Genomic DNA, 18,752 nt, shown 5'->3' on the forward strand with positions numbered 1-18,752 from the left:
GTAGTTACTACAGCTCTGAACATCAACCTCATTTTTAAAACAGTACCCAAACACTTTCTCTCAGGGGTGGATACAATTTGCAATACAGCACATCAAGTCTTCCAAAGGCATGTGTGAAAACGTGTTATGGTGTAATGAGACTATGGATTGACCTCACAGCCACAATACCAAAATATATGTGTGGTGCGCAAGCAACACCTCTCTTGACCTAAGAACCATCATCCCCATAGTGAACCATGCAGGTGGCACTGGCCTGTTGTGGGGATGCTGTTCCAAAGCCAGAACTAGGCCTGTAGTCATGGTGGTGGGAATTCTGAAGAGTTCCAAATAACACTCATGTCTGGCCCAAATCCATCAGATGTCCGCAAGAACGCTGGAGATGGGGAGGGGTTTCAGCCTTCAACATGACAAAGACCCGAAACATACATCCAGAGATACCTAAAAATGGCTCCACCTGAACACACTCATGGTTATGGATTGGCCCAGCCAGAGGCTAGACCTAAACCCAATAGAAAAACATCAGTGTGACCTGATGAGGGCTGTGTACATGAGATGCCCTTGCAATCTGATAAAGTTGGAGGACCTTTGCAAGGAAGAGTGGCCAAATAATACCAAGTCAAGATGTGCCATGCTAATAGACACCTTCCCAAGAAGAGTGAATACTGTAAGTCACTTACAAGGTGCTTCAACAAAGTATCATTTTAAGGGTGTGCACACTTATGCAACCACCATATTGTACATATTTCATTCATTAGATTTTACACATAACACATTTCTTTGTTTACCAATTGGATTGCACAGGTCATATGTCACATGAAAGGAGGGTAATATTTTTGAATGCATTATTGCAGTCTGATTTTATATATTACAAGAACATGGCATGTTAACGGGTGTGTACACTTTTGTGTGCATGTGTGTGTGTGTGTGTGTGTGTGTGTGTGTGTGTGTGTGTGTGTGTGTGTGTGTGTGTGTGTGTGTGTGTGTGTGCATGTGTGTGCGCATGTGTGCGCATGTGTGTGCGTGTGTATATACCAGCCAACCTTAAAGTGCAGGTATTAATGTACATATGTTGTCTTCCCTTCACAGGTGGCGATGGTGTTCGGGGTCCCTCCTGTTTGGAAACTGATGTCAGTGTCTCTGCAGACTTTGAAAATGATGATAGGAATAATGAGGTACAGGTGGGGTTGTCAGGGGCTGAATCTGTGCCATTGGTTGGCATTCCACTGTTGTTCCCACCATCCCCACACACAGTGACAATGCCCACATATACCCTGTCACCATTGGCCACAGATGATGGACAGTTGGCAGGTGGTGGCATGGAACAGGCCAGTGTGGTGACTATGGCAGGTGTGAATGTAGACACTGGCCATAGCTAGAGTGCAGGCGAGGTCCCACACAGACAGATGGACAGGGGTGCTCACAGTAGGACTGCTGCTCATAAAGCCACTGTCACAAGTGCCACAACAGATGTCACAAGACACATGTTTTGAGCTGTCATGGATGCACAGGTATGTAGTGAATGCAACACCAAATAAATACTTAAGGTGGTGGATGCAACTCTTACTGATTTATGTGGCAACATGCATGACCTTGTTGAGGCCACACATCAAAATACTGAGGTCATGAATAGACGGTGGGGTGAGACCTTGGCAATCCTTGACGGTGGCATGTCTGTGCTAGAGCATGTGGTGGGAGATGGGCATCGGCCACGTGGATGTAGGTCAGTACCAATAACAGCTGAGAGTCTACAGGACCATGCACCTTCACACTCCCGTAGTGGCAGTGACACCGGCAGTACCGAAGGGGGATTGCTGTCCACATCACACTGGAGCAGGCCACAGGCACATTGTCCTGGCTGGTCCCATCAGGGACACAGATCCAGCAGACAGCAGTCACAATCAGGAAGCAGTACTGCATCTGGCCTTGGGCCTGGTGGTGCCAGTGAGATCCCTGGCAGGACCATTTCCCGTGTCCTTTCCAGAGATGGTGAACTGGACACCTTTTCATGTACAGTCCACAGCTGTCCAACATACCCCTGTGTAGGGCAGCCACATGGTGTAACTGTGTGGATACATACACACACACATCTTTATCATGCAGGTCATCTCCAGACATACACAGGACCTCTGCACAGCCCATCTATTGGATACCCCTCCAAACACACACACACATGATGTCATCTGTATGGCCCAGCCTAGGCCTCTGGCAACCCACATCACATCCTGTGCATATGATGATACCTGTGCCACATGCTTGTCATCCATACCATCGATGCAGAGGCATGCTAATATGAGTCTGATTCACAGGGTGAATATAGTACAGTGTAGCTATGTAATCCTATGTAAGGTGCTGTCTGCTTGCATTTGTTATTGGTACAGATACAGGTGTCTGCATTTTATTAGCCAGGATGCATTATTGCTGTTAGTCCACTGACTGAATGTAGTCTGACATGCTGTATTCTGTATGTGTTCCGGGTGTCTGCAGGCTGTGGCCCTGCAGACATTAGTATGGCAGAGTGGGAATATACGGACCAGGTCATATGCAAGGTACAGCTTTATATGTACATGTACCAGGTGTGTATGCATGCAACAGTGTGTGAGGGACACTGTTGTCAGACAGTGTGACCTTGCATGCATACCCCTTGTCACAGACAAGTAGCCTTCAGACATGTCAGCTCAGTGTTGTGTAGTATCACAGGCTCATACATACAGAACAGGTTGCTGCAGTACTATCAGTAGGTCCCTCACAAGCATATCCATTACATTAACTGCAACAGATTTACCTGTCAACACCTGTTGGCCCTGCCATTTCTTTCCCATGCACTCAACCCTGATGCAGTTAGTGAGGGCATGCATGTTACTGTGTATGGCAGGTTTGTGGTATGTATTCCTGAGTTCACAGGGTGGAACAGGGAGACAAAATGGTATATCCTTTGCATACACACAGTAAGGACTTATAGAGGGGATGTGCATACAGTAACACAAACACAGCTGGCAATAGACAGATTAGTAAACCTACATAGCCACTTTGATGTACTGTAGTACTACATACACATGACATGACCCACATAGATTATATGCATGGGACATAACCCACTACCTCTTATAACACGTAATGTTGCGAATGCCTTCATGTATGGTGAGATAACCCACCAGAAATAGCATCTGGAGTAATGTATTACACCTACAAACCTGAACAAGTGATAGAGCAGCAGACATTGTATCAGCATGATGTTTCAGTCAGGTATGATACCTGATGCTGGCATGTGTGCTTATTTGGCAACCATATCCCATACAAGGGCATTGTTAAGGGACACAGACCACATATAGGTTGCAAACATCTGGATATTCCATAGACATCTGTACAGGTTTTTGTATCAGTTATTCTAGCACACCTGAGAGCCATTAGCAGTAGTCATTCCTTATGGAATTAGCTGCAGTACTTAGTAGTTATGACCACCCCTCCTGGCATGATTAAAGTGCAGTTTTCTGTGCTTTTGACCATTAACCTGGTGAACTTGGGCATTCTGAGGCACTGTTGCAACTGCATCATGTACACAGACAACCCTCTCCTCTAAACTCCCAACACTCAGACTTGTGAGAGATAGTCCTATATCACCAAATTGGAAGATATGCAATCTCCAGTGAAGACCGGACTAGCTGGTCAAGAGGAGATGGGCAACACCTGCACCACACCACATGGAACACATAGCCTTCCAGAACACCCACTACTACAGCTCTGACTTACAAACAAAAACCACATACCCACCTTCACACACTCACTCAATAGACATTTACCCAAACAGCAGAGACCGCCAAGGCAGACACCCACTCAACCACCATAATACAACACAAACCACAAGAGAAATCACTCACCTACACAGTGTGCCCCTCAACCTAAGCCCCTAAGGCTAACCACCTTGCCCAATACAGTAATCATAGGTGACTCAATAGTGAGGCACACAGATGTCCCACTCACTAGGTTGAATATGGAGAAGGTAACAGTCATCTGTCTATCAGGTGCCAGAATCCAGCACATAACACACCCAGTCAGGTCACTTCACAACCACTACAAGTATCACTCTGTCATTGTCCATGTGGGTGTGAATGACCTGAGACACACCTCCCTGGACTACATGAAAAGAGACATGGTGGAGATCTCAGATTATGTGGGCCAGGCAGGTATGACTGTAGCCCTGAGCAGTATACTGTCTCCCAGAATGATACCGCAGTTCAAACAACAAATGATTGACTTCAACAATTGGCTTAAGTGTTTGGTGTCATTCTCAGGGGATCCAGTATCTGTCTTCTTGGGATGATATGATTGACAGACTGCGATGCCTTGCCAGAGATGGCCTGCATCTGTCACCCCTGGGTTTCCAGGTACTGGCTAAGTCTCTTGCTACCCCTATAGTGCCTTTTTAGGTGGTGTTCCAAATCAAATTACCACCATAACAGCTATAAATAAATGCAATCTGAGGGTCATGCTGCTCAACATTAGATGTCTAAATCTCAAGATGCAGTCACTCAAAGCACTCCGCAAAATGGAGAACATTGATATTTATGTTGTAATGGAGGCCTGGTTTACAGCAGCAAACAGCATCCCTGCAATACCAGGCTGTAACGCATTCCACACCTGTCAGCCCCAAAACATGAACAACAGCTCCAAAGGCAGTGGTGTCTCCATATTCCTAAAGGATATGCACACCTCCAGACTAATATCCCAGTATAATGCATCTGAAATACGTCAGGTACAACTGACATTGGGTAATAGTGCAATCCAGGTCATAGCCTGCTATAGGTCTCCATTCATGTCCCTAGACTCTCAGTCCACATTCCTCAACACCCTGGCATCTATCAAGGTTCAACCCAACAATCTCATACTAGGAGACTTCAACTACCCCTCCATCAACTGGGAAAAGTACTCAAGCACCAATACACTGGCCCAATGCTTCCTAGAATACATCAGTTCCAATAGCCTGGGCCGGCTCATTCTGACCCCCCCCCCCAGTAGAGGAAGCAACATCCTTGACCTGTGTTGATTACTAACATATGGGACTGTTGCTTGACAACAATAGTCAATCCCTACCTGGTCACATCCAACCATAAAGTAATCACCATGGAAATCCACATCTCACCCACACCCCCTGCAAAGTTAACCACCTTGAAAAACTTCTCCAAAGCTGACTTTGGACTCCTAAAAACATAGGTGGCTAACTTCACAGCACCCATGTCAATGGAAAATAGTTGCATGACTGGCAAATCATACACAAATGCACTGTACAAACATGTACATAAATGCATGGAAATAGCCATACCCAACAGAACCAAGATGCTCTCCCCAAAACACTGGAGGCCAATCTGGTGGTCTCCTGCCATTAATAAACTGTACAACAGAAGGAAGAAACTGTTGCAGAAAAAGGTGGAATCCCAAGACTGGAAAAACTCCCTAATTAGCCTCAACAACAACTTGAAATCCCTCATGAAATCATCTAAAGCCAGCTATGATGGCAGAATAGCAGCAGACACTGACAGCAATCACAAATCCTTTGATAGTTATATCAAGAACCTCCACGGCAATGCCCAGAAGTGCTCTGAGTTAATGCACAATGCTATCTCCTATACTGAGCCAACAGATATTGCCAACATTCTTGCCAGCACATTCAGTTCCAGCTTTAGCCCGCTCTCCCCCCAAGAGAACAATCACAATGCCAGAAGAATGCCAGGCACCCAGCATTACTGCAGCCCAGGTTAAACCTGCATTGTCCATGGGCAAAAATACAGCTTCCATGTGACCCAAAAATATCCCTGTGTTCTAACATGAACTACAAGGAGACCTGGCACCACATCTGTGTTGCCTGTTCAGTCACAGCCTCACCTCAGGCTTTGTCCCTCCCAAATGGTGCACTGCTACAGTCCTCCCTCTCCATAAAGGGGTAGTGACTACAGACCCTGGGAATTATCGGCCCATTAACCTGACAAGTCTGATATGTACAGCTGTGGAGCACATCATCAGGGACCTGATCGACAAAGATATAGGTAATCTCCTAACTCTGGACTCCACATTGTTTGGCTTTGTAAGAGGGAGATCATGCCTGCTCAGCCTGGTTGGACTTCTTTGAGTCAGTCTCCAGGGCTGTGTATGAAGGTAAGGCACTTCATACAGCCTACATTGATCTGGCCAAGGCTTTTGATACCATTCCTCAGTCAGGAATGATTGATGAACCCACCAAACTAAGCATCAACCCCTATATCACTAGGTGGGTTGCAAACTGGCTCACAGATATAACACACAGTGTGAAAGTAGCAAATTCTAAGTCAGACTGCCAACCAGTCACGAGTGGAGTCCCACAGGGATCACTCCTGGGTACTCTCCTGTTCAAAATCTATTTCTCAGGAGTCCAGGCCAACACAAAAGAACTCTGGCTGACCAATTCACAGACGACTGCAAGCTGGGAGTCATCATTAACTCCACAAGTGATGCAGACATCCTACAGAAAGGCCTCACTGAGACCAATGACTCGTGTGGAAACCATGGCCTGAAGCTTAACACCACAAAATGCATCATCATCCCCTTTGGTAAAAACTCAGTTCCCACTAACTACCACATTGATGGGAGCCCACTGAACACTGTAGGTGTTATAAGAGATCTGGGGACACAGGTTGACAGCAACCTCTCCTTCATCCACCACATTGCCACTGTGGCAGGAAGTCATTTTATGTGGCACATCTCATTACCAAGGGTTTTGCATCCAGGAAGAAAGAGGTCATTGTCTCTGTCTACTCCTCCTTCATTTGACCAATCATCAAGTATAATGGCCCATTTGGCATGTTCCTCACTAGACACATGCAACAGCTGGAGAGCCAACAGATGTACCTAACAAAGAGGATCCTAGGCAGTAAACACATGTCTTACACAGACAGACTCAAAAGACTCCAACTATTCTGTCTCATATCACCTACTTAGAGGCAATCTCTGCTTGACTTACAAAGCCATGTCTGACCCACCTCTTTTAGAAATGCTACATCTAAAGGCATCCCAATCCCTCCACACCACACACTGCAGAGACCTCAGCCTCATTACCACAATCAACACAACATGCTGGAGGGATGGGTTCCTCACCCAGAGACTGCACATGCCCTGGAATAGACTTCCCATACATGTCAAGCAGAGCACCTAGCTGACCCTGTTCCAGAGAAATCTTGATGAGTGGATGGGTAATAGAAAGTTCACCCCAGAGATCACTCCACTGGCTCTACTTGATAGAGGCACTGAGAACTAACGTTGGGTGGGACAATGGCAGGACACTTCTATGGGCTAGGCTTGTAAAGGCTCCAGGGCCATTAGCCTAGTACACACCTATGAACCTATAAGAGGAATGACATCAGCATGACTGATAAAGTAGGACAGTGGGTGGGAAACATATCAAAATACTTCTTCCTACAAACTTACACACACACTTATACTCCCACACACACATTTGTCAAATCTGAGAGTAGAATCCCTGCCTATTTAGTTATTTGTACTATTGTGTTACACAATTATCGCACTCGCTACAGAGCATACTGGGCTGACAAATGGCCAAAGGTGCTGATAAGGGGAATGACATCAGCAGGACTGATAAAGTAGGGCACTGGGTGGGAGACTTATCAAAATGCTTCTTTTTACAAGCATACTCACACACACTTATACTCCCACAAACACAGTTGCCAGTATTGAGATTAGAACCCCTACCTAGCTAGTTATTTGTACTATAGTGTTACATAGTTATCACATGTACTGTAGAGCTTATAGGGGTGATCAGTGTCCAATGGTAGTTCTAAGGGGAATGACAGCAGCAGATCTTGTGAAGTAAGGCAATGTGAAGTGTACTGAGTGGGAACAGTCTGACAGCAGCAGATCTTGTGAAGTAGGGCAATGTGAAGTGTACTGAGTGGGAACAGTCTCCTAATGCTTAGACCTATGGACACACACACACACACACACACACACACACACACACACACACACACACACACACACACACACACACAAAAGTGATGTGATATTATAAACCCAACCTCAGTACTGTTACACAATGGGGCACACCTTTTATGCTGACACATGCAACTGTTTACAACTGGTATGCCACTGTCCACAGCAGGACATCACTGTATGCCATACAGGGTATCCGTGTGTGTGACTCACTCTGTCTGTGCGTCCCTGTGTGTGTCTCTCTCTCTCTCTCTCTGTCATAGTCTGTCTCTCACTTCCCCACATTTATGTGTGTGTATGCTTGACATATGTTGTTATCTGTTGCCCATATATATGTGTGTGTATCTCACGCAACAGATGCAGCTATATCACATATGGGCCACCTGCAGCTAGCTGAGGGTAATCCTGTCTGATGTGCGTGTGTGTGTGGGGACAGTTAAGGTGTACATAGCTGTCTGTATGCACAGACATATATATATATATATATATATATATATATATATATATATATATATATATACACAATACAGTCATATATTTCGATGTGGGTTCCAACATGTCCTGTGATTCTCTAAGTGTAGGAGCATGCCCAGTATGACCTTCTAAACTTAGAGTGGGACTCCATTCCAGAGATAGGTGTACTTCAGTGCAGGGTTTTGCGTACTACAGCCATACCTCTCAGGAGTACACAGGACTTTCCTCAGGGTACTTGGTTTGTTTAGCAGACATTTTCAGACATATCTGTAGTCTGACACTGCAATGTATTGTGTCATTACCAAGTCCCAGACATCCTCAGATCATCACAGTGTTTTACCAGAGGAATACTAGTTGTATGATGCATAGGCCAATATTATGAGGGCAGCTATGTACATTCTTGCCCAACAAGGCCATTTGTGAGGTGTGGCTACAGCCAGTTGAGTAATGACGTGCTGTGTAAACAGTCTGGCAACCTGGTGATATAATGGCTAGGGATCTCCTGCTTGTGTGGTATCTTTCTAACCTGAGATGTCATATCCTTGTGTGGGCATACCTCTCACCTGTACATTTTTTGGCAGGTTGTCCAGGTGTTTGGCTAGAGGTTAAATCCTGTCAACATAAACTTGTATTTTTATGGCAAGTTAGTTACATATAATTGAAGAGCATTGTTACAAAATAATGACAGACATTACTGTTTCATACTACATAACCTTAGACAATTCCCGCTACTGCAAACCCCTCACCCTACCAACTTTCTCAGTATGTAAGGGTGATATTTACAACACATGCCTATCATTTTGCCTTTGTTCCACTTTTATTTCTGCCCTTGTCCAGACATCTTGATGTCAGAGGTTGGGAGTTATGGGTGTGGGTACAGAGTGCATTCTACTGTGCAGGTATGTCCATTATATGTAAAAGCAAACATAAGAAAAAAGGATTATTGAGAATAACCACTTGCAACAGTATCAAAAAGCACTTATATTCACAAAAACCTTGGCACCTCGGCTACACATCCTTCAAGATGTCACTAATATGTGTAGTATATTCCACATAGCACTGTGACTTCCAAGTATGTCCGTGGCAGAGCAGTGGGTGTCACTGACATGCATAATAGTTGGCACTGCAGTTATCTGCACATGGCCCTATCAAAGACAGCACTGTACCTAGGGCACTGCAAGACGATTACTAGGAGAACGTGCTGGCCACATCCAGACAGTATTAACCACACATACACAGAGTTCATTGACCTCTGCATATTATGGCAGGCAATATGTTTTCATGTGTATTGTTTATTTGTTTATTTATTTGTTTATAGGTTAGTACTAAAACTAACTGCCTTGCCATTTTATTTTAAGCCATTATAATTCCCCTTGTGAGCCTCCCCTGCCACCTTGTGTTGTTAAGGCAGCAAACACTTAAAACTTGGGCCACCCGCCCAACCCTTTGGTACAGCCCTGCCAATGTGTGCTATGCTGCTATTTCCCTGCAAACATACATGTTACTGCATTTGCGTGGGTATATGAGGGGGGGGGGCATAGTGTCATCTGTACACATTTGTGCAGACTGTGCTGATATTTGCTTTACATTTTGGTTCCATTTACCACACTATTGTGCCCTGTCTTGGGGACTAGAGGCATATCAGTAAAGAGCACAGGTCAGATTATACTGGCATACATTTGAGTTTCAGACTTCTTACCTTTCATAGCCTTACTGCAACTGTGGGTCCTGCTGTGCTATCACTATGTGAGTCTGTAGAGGGCTAATTCAACATTGCCACCATTTGTGTGCCTTTACCAGACATTTCTCTGTGGTTTTCTACAGCTGACTTGCTGTGTGGTTGTGAGGGGTGGGTATGGGACCCCCACACTGATATCCATGCCTGTGACCTATGACCCCCATTTAGATGTCCCCACACATATACTGCAGTAGGATTTGCCACCTTGGGTACTATTGCATAGTGTGTGGAGGCCAGTGTTGTGCATACATTTCCTGGTGTCCCGCATAGCTGTCAGTTGTGTGCTGCTATCCTAGTAGGCCACCCCATTCCCTTGCATGCCTGCAGCATTACTATAGATATGCTAGCAAAACATACCAATTCATTCATTTATTGTTAAGAATAATGACTTACCTTGTGCTTATGGCAGTTGTGAGGATGGTGCTTGAGGGCCACCTATGTTGGATGCACACAGTACACTGCCTATACATGGTAAGTTACAGGTAATGTGATGTGTGTGTCATCCATTTTACTGTGTGTGCGAGTCAGAGAGAGGTGTCAGTCCCTGGGGTCCCTACAGTGTCAGTGTGTGTGCTATGTGTTGCCTCTTTACCAAGGCCTGAGCATATTTGGCATGTCTCCATCTGCCTATGGGAGCAGGTTCAGGGGCCTCCTCCTCTGAGTCCCTCTGTGGCTGTGGGGACCTTGGCAATGGTGGTGGGCTGTGTGGCCCTTCCCAGTGCTGTTCCTGCTGCAGCTGTTTCCATATTGTGTAGCATGGCACATACTATGAACATGTGTGCACATGTGGCTGGAGAGTACTGCAAGGTTCCACCAGATGTGTCAAGGCAGTGGAACCGTGACTTGAGCATCCCAAACACATGCTTTATAATGATCCTGGTTTGCGCGTGTGCCTTATCATGGTGTTCTTGTGTGGGTATGTGTGCATTTCTGATGGGTGTCATTATCCATGGCTCCAGTGCATAGCCAGAATCCCCCAACAGATGGCCATACAGGATGCCCCCACTGGCAAATGCCTGGTACAGCTGTGATGAATGCCAGATGTGGTAGTAGTGATAGTTTCCAGAACTGCCAGCACACACATTCATGATAATGCCCTGGGCATTGCACATAACCTGGCAGCTGATGGAGGGGAATCCTTTGCGGTTAATGTAGACTCTACCCTGTTCACCGGGTTGTCCTTTGATGTGGATGTGCGTGCAGTCTATGGCACCCAGTACCTTCGGGTATTCTGATACACAGTGAAAGAGATGCATATTGCTGGTCCTCTCCTCATGGGTGTTGGGGAAGTAAATGTGCTCACCGGCATGAGGTAGCATGACATCCCGGAACTGGTGAAGTACCCTGGATGCATTTGCCTGTGAGACCCCCATGAAGTCCCCAGTAGGTCTTTGGAAAGTACCTGTAATTAGAATTCTTAAGGATACACATACCTTGGTATTCACTGGGATGGGTTCTCTTCTGTTGGCTCTAGGTCTGAGTTGAGGCCAGCACAGCTTGGTGATTTGCTGAAGTATGTCTCTGTCCACCCTGTAGCGCTCTATCTCCAGATCATGTAGCCCCTGGTAAGTTACCCTGGGTCTGAACACTTCTCCTCCTCCTTGGTCTATGGCAGTTATCAGCATTATCCTCCTCTCAGCCCTGAGCCTCTAGCACATACTGATGGATCAGAGCAATGGCAGCCCCTAACATTTTTCAAGTTAAAATTCCCCCGCATGTGTACACCAATGGTGCAGATTTTGTGGGAAAAACCAGACTGTAAGATGTTTCCATACTTTATACTGTTGTGCTTCAGATGCTGCCTGTATGATTGGCTGAGTATGATGCATTCCACCTGCTAGCTATGTAATTTGTTCTTGATTGCTTTTATTCTGCTATTTTCCTTTTTTTCCTTTTTTCCCTTCCCATTTCCTCCCCTTTTAAGCCCCGAGGCATGCCGTGCAAACCCAGTGCCCAAATGTAAATAGTCCCGCTATTTCTGGATATTTTTTGTTCGTTTTAGACCTGGTGAGTGCCACACAAACCCATTTAGCTAATGTAAGCACAAAGAAATGGCCCTCCCCTGGATGTGAACATGCTCCTCATTTCATGGAATAAGTCACTATAGCCTCAGACACACCTCCCTTGCTTAGCTGTGCTTAGCTAAGGTCAAATGTGAGCTGTGGAGCTCCAGTGTGCTTATACCAAGCATGACGCTCCTCATTTTCATGTCAGCTGCTTCTTCTGCTTACACCACTGCCTTATAGCTCCTACACAATTAGGTGCAGTTTGGCACTTAGAAGATTTTTGTGATTCAGTAAATTTCCCCTCATTTGCATACCATGCTGGCTTAGTCCATAGTTACTGCACTAACACAGAGACTTTCACCTCGACAACCAGTGTTCCCTGGTATTGTTTTGATTCTGCATGCCCTAGACTATAATAACAAAATGCAGATTTCCCTTAAAATTGAGTTTTCACATTTTTTTATTTTCAACACAATCCCGTTTGCGTGCCACTGCCCTATGCTTAAAAGGCCGAGATTGGCCAAAAAAAACTTTTATTTTTGTAAAAATGAAGTGGTTTTCCATGCCAGTGGCCATATATTTGGTCATTGACATGCCTGAAAACTGTAATACATGTTTTCTTGAGAGTTGTCATGCCTCCATTTTGTTATTTGCAGGAATATATTCGGTTAGTAACCAAATACATTTCTGCAGCTAACACTGTTCTTGCTCAGATACTTGCCTACTTGCTAAATCACTAATTCACCTCATTTGCATAGTTTTCACCAGCAAATTAGGTAATTAGCATCATTTAGTGGTGTCCGTGCAAGAATAGTGCTAGCAGGCTCGTGCACGCTCCCAGCCTTGTTTACTGGATCACTCGGCAGCCATATTCCGTGCAGGAGCTGCTGCACTATTCCTGCACTGAATAAACAGCTTATGGAATCCTGGGGAAAGTACCATCATGGCTGCCTAGCTGACAGTACTCTTCAGACAGCTAAGCTTGATGGTTGCCAGGCATGAGGCAGAAATGATAAAAGCATGCACAATTTCCCAGGATTAAACATTGGACTACAATTTTGCCATTGCTAATACAGTTGACATCAGTTTTCAGCAGCATATTCTGATGAACTGTATTGATTAACACAAGTGCTGAAGCTTTTTTATGCCTTTCTTAATCAGCAAGCACATCTTTTTGTGGGTTAGAAAAATGTTTTCGCACTGAACTGAGAGATGAAAGTTATCACATTCATTTGAAGGTTCAACTAACAGGAATTATTTTGCATGTTGTACCAAAATAATAACAACTGAATGCATTAAGAAACTGCCTAAGCCAGATTTAATGAAGATTCAGTCTTTTCAATGATCCATGTTTTTCCATAAATTCTTAATATGTTTATATTATGACCTTAGTTCGTTGGCTAAACAAAAATCATTCAAAAGGTATTTTTGTGCATCAATCGTTGGATCTTCCCTTGAAAAATAATTATTTAGCTGTGATCTGTGGTACATTGCTCCTGATAGAGGGGAAGCATATACGTTATGCATAAGTATTAAAGCATTCAAGCTGTGCCAGTTTGTTTTTTAAGTTTCACATCTGCTTGCTTTTTTTATCATGAAACTAAATCTTTATATCAAGTCTGCTGAAATATTTTCTCTGCCTAATTTATGCTGGACTTGAAATTGGAATCTTTACAAAAAATAAATGCAAATTCATGATTTTCTCATTTTGTCTTTCTTTCTGGACAACCAGTGTACAAATTTATGGTCAGTTACAGAAGTAAATAGTCTGTCTTTTACATATTATGGTATTAATCCACTGTACCCCTTAAAACTATCATTCTTTTTTTAATCATAAACTGACATTGTTTCATGTCATTTTTTTCCCTTGAAAACATAATTGAGATTTTGGTTCTTTCTTGACTATGTTTGATGCCTATCCTGTGTCAGAAGGCCTCACCTTGGGTGCATTAATATATAATCTAAAAGGCAAATCACAGTCTGATAACTTTTATTTGACTACATATTATTGATCTGATATTTTCAAATGACCATTGGGACAGTTATTATTTCAAACGTTTTGGGGTACAGGCACCTAGGTAGCAAGACACTTCCCTGTGGTACATTTTCTTTTGGGGACACATGGCTGGAGTGACATTCAGCTGCAGAGAAATATGGCTGTTGTGAATTCCCTATGGACTAAAAGAAGCACACATTGCCATGGCCAAAGCTTTAATAACCACGTGCATGGGGTGGAAGAAGTATTGAGTGTTGTGCTCAGTGTACGGTACATGCTTGTGTAACTACTACATGTGTGCTACAGCATGCAGGAAATCTTGCATGTTAATGTAGTCACATTTATGCTCCAGTATGCATTTTAGATAATGTTCCCTAGACACTGTTAAGGGGGTGGTGGTCCACACACACACACACACACACACACACACACACACACACACACACACACACACACACACACACACACACACGCACACACACACACACACACACACACACACACACACACACACACACACACACACACACACACACACACACACACACACACACACCAATTGTAGCATTTTTACTTCCACTGACATGCCCACTGGCCAGCCTGCTGCTGATGCCTGCCATACTGCCTGCTGTCTCATGTTACCATGTGGGCCATGGACATTATTTTCCTCCTGTGCATTTGGTTATTGAAGTTGTGGCATGGCATTCCATTCTGCTCTTTGCCCATAGGGAATATGCCACCGCTATACTTTTCTGCAGCTGAATATCACTTCAGCCATGTGTGCCCAACCAAATGTACCACAGAGAAATGTCTCACTGCCTAGGTGCCATAACCAACTTTTTTACTTCTGTTTTATAAAAATCAACATCCTGCAGTAGCCTGCCAGTCCTAAGACAGACTTAATTCAGTGTGTGTGTGTGTGTGTGTGTGTGTGTGTGTGTGTGTGTGTGTGTGTGTGTGTGTGTGTGTGTGTGTGTGTGAGAGTTAAGTCCTACCACCTTCTTTTCAACTAGCTTTATTTTAATACTTTTAGTTGAGTACTCAGAAACTTCTTTGACAAGAAACCTGTTTATTAAAATTTGTCTTCAGTCTTTATTTTTGGATCTATGTAACTCCATTCTCAAGAAGAGTTTTGTGGAATACTATCTATCATCTATATATATTTTGGCAAGTGGCAATAGTCTACCTTGCAACTTGTCTGTCATTCCCTGAAATGTTGTTTCTGCATCATGAAACCACAATGGGAGCAAAAACTGTTTATTCCCTATGATTTTGAAAAGGGACTTGTTAGTGCAACACTCAAGATCTAAAATGAAAAGCATTAAGCTTCACTTACTGCCTCCAACACGTCTTCTATTTCTAGCATAGGACAGTCATCAGATGGAGATATGCAGTTAAACAACTGAAAATCAGAGCATAATGTCATTTTCATACCATCCTTTCAAATAATTAACATGCTACACCCTGTTAGCCTTCCTTATTTGGACATGTGCATTCCATATTTATTTTTGCTTGTCTAAAGGGGTGCCGTGTAGGGATTTTCTCATCTGTAGTTCATCCTTTCAGACTCCTCATTCAACAAAATAAGGATCACACTGCCTTTTGCTATAAATGATTTATATCTGTTTCTAATTTCATAATAGAGTGTTGCATATACTGGGTCTATATTACCAAATCGAAAAATCCTTTACGCAAATACCTAAACATCGACACCTATAATGCGAACCACGAAAATCCCAAACGCACTAAAGAGCAAAAAATAAAATAACGAACTGTCATAGTCGGCCAACCCCACCACCCACTACATGTTACCTACCCAAACAAAATAAATAAGCCACATACATACACTAACTAAACCCTACTTCTAACCTAAAGTAAAGCACCAAAACCCTATTTCTAACCCTACACTAAACCCCACATACACAACTAACTATGCACTATCCTTAACCCCTCCCTAACCCTAAGGTCCGTAACTACCGCACACGTCCCCTACAGACATACACCCAAAAAAATAAATAATACACATACATACATTTAAAAAAACCCTCCTTCTAACACTACACTAAACCCCACATACACAACTATCTATGCACTATCCTTAACCCCTCCCTAACCCTAAGGTCCGTAACTACCGCACACTTCCTCTACAGACATACACCCAGAAAAAATAAATAATACACATACATACAGTTAAATAAATCCCTACTTCTAACACTACACGATATCTTATATACATTACCTAACTATTCACTTACCTTAACCCACATCCTAATCCTAAAGTCCTATCTATTGCACACTTACCTTACGGAGCTATACCGCAGACGGGCCAACCATTACACTTCGACATTTCAATTTTCGCTATTTTGGTCGTTCGGTGTTTCCGTCTTTCGCACAATCTGTATCGCTCTTTTCGTATTCGCGATTACGGTCTTTCGATCTGGTAATAGGAACCCGCATATCCTATGTATTTTCCATATTTTTTAGTTTTCAATGGGAAGTTGAGTATGATTTTTTTTCTAGTACAGGCCAAGCTGGAGGCATAGCATCCCCTAACAGGTACTCTTATGTTTCCATTGCATTATTTAATATTTTTTAAGTTGGGGCATAGTATCCATAAACATGATCCTTTTCTTGACTATTGTTTTGCTTAGTACTTCTAGCAGTCCTATGAGTTTCCATGGGAACACTAACTGAAATAGTAAAAACTGAGCATTGTATGCTCTATTTCCCTAAGGGCAAAACAACAGTAAAGATAGTTACAGGTCCAAATTACCCTTTCTGTGCTCTAAATATATAACATCGAGTGTTATTGATTGGTTCCTGGATGTGTTTTCATTGCCATACCCTTTCTTTGAAATATATAATATGTTCTCATGGTTGTATAATTTAAGAGGTCATTTAATTAAATATACAAGGAAATAAATATTTAGAAATAAAAAAGTGAAACATATTACATTCTTAAAACATTTGTTTTGGGTAATAAATTAAGTAAAGGCAACAAAAGCAGATAAGTATTAATACACAGCTTGTATTACTGAAACTTTTCTGAAAAATAAACTTAAAAAGCATAAGACAGATAAATGTAAATATTTTGTGAACAATAAAAGCTATTAAAACTTCACAAATAATGTTATTGGTTAGAAGTATTCATTACACTGGTAACAGTCAGTGCATTCATAATCTTTCCATAATTACTACAATGTACAGTCACAGCATGAAGTTATGGGAAAGAGTAGTGGAAGCTAGGTTAAAAAGGGAGGTGGTGATTAGTGATCAGCAGTATGGTTTCATGCTGAGAAAGAGCACTACAGATGTGATGTTTGCTCTGAGAATGTTGATGGAAAAGTACAGAGAAGGTCAGAAGGAGTTGCATTGTGTCTTTGTGGACTTAGAGAAAGCATATGACAGGGTGCCTAGAGAGGAGTTGTGGTATTGTATGAGGAAATCGGGAGTGTCAGAGAAGTATGTAAGAGTGGTACAGGATATGTACAAGAGTAGTGTGACAGCAGTGAGGTCTGCTGTGGGAGTGACGGATGCGTTTAAGGTGGAGGTGGGATTACATCAAGGATCAGCTCTGAGCCCTTTCTTATTTGCAATGGTGATGGACAGGTTGACAGACGAGCTCAGACAGGAGTCCCCGTGGACTATGATGTTTGCAGATGACATTGTGATCTGTAGTGAGAGTAGGGAACAGGTGGAGGAGACCCTGGAGACTTGGAGATATGCTCTAGAGAGAAGAGGAATGAAGGTCAGCAGGACTAAGACAGAATATATGTGTGTGAATGAGAGGGAGGATAGAGGAATGGTGAGGATGCAGGGAGTAGAGGTGGTGAAGGTGGATGAGTTTAAGTACTTGGGATCAACAGTTCAGAGTAATGGTGAGTGTGGATAAGAGGTGAAGAAGAGAGTACAGGCAGGATGGAGTGGGTGGAGAAGAGTGTTAGGAGTGATTTGTGACAGAGTACCAGTAAGAGTGAAAGGGAAGGTCTACAAGAGGGTAGTGAGACCAGCTATGTTACATGGGTTGGAGACAGTGGCATTGACAAAAAGGCAGGAGTCAGAGCTTGATGTGGCAGAATTGAAGATGTTAAGATTTGCACTGGGTGTGACGAGGATGGACAGGATTAGGAATAAGTATATTAGAGGGTCAGCCCAGGTTGGAAGGTTTGGAGACAAAGCTAGAGAGGCAAGATTACGTTGGTTTGGACATGTGCTGAGGAGGGATGCAGAATATATTGGGAAAAAGATGCTAAGGATGAAGCTGCCAGGTAACAGGAAAAGAGGGAGGCCTAAGATAAGGTTTATGGATGTGGTGAGAGAGGACACGCAGGTGGTTGGTGTGACAGAGCAAGATGCAGAGGACAGGAAGAAATGGAAACAGTTGATCTGCTGTGGCGACCCCTAATGGGAGCTGCTGAAAGAACAAGAAGGTTATAATATACACAATCCCCAAATTATATTTCATACTAAGACAGCACAAAAAAAAACAACCCCCGTCCTACTCTCTAGCCGTAGTTCCAAAAATTTCCTACCAGACCAATTTATCAACACCTTAAAAAAATAA

The sequence above is a fragment of the Protopterus annectens genome, chromosome 2.part2, assembly GCF_019279795.1.
Source record: "Protopterus annectens isolate FY-2018-M chromosome 2.part2, PAN1.0, whole genome shotgun sequence".
Classification (NCBI taxonomy): domain Eukaryota; kingdom Metazoa; phylum Chordata; order Ceratodontiformes; family Protopteridae; genus Protopterus; species Protopterus annectens.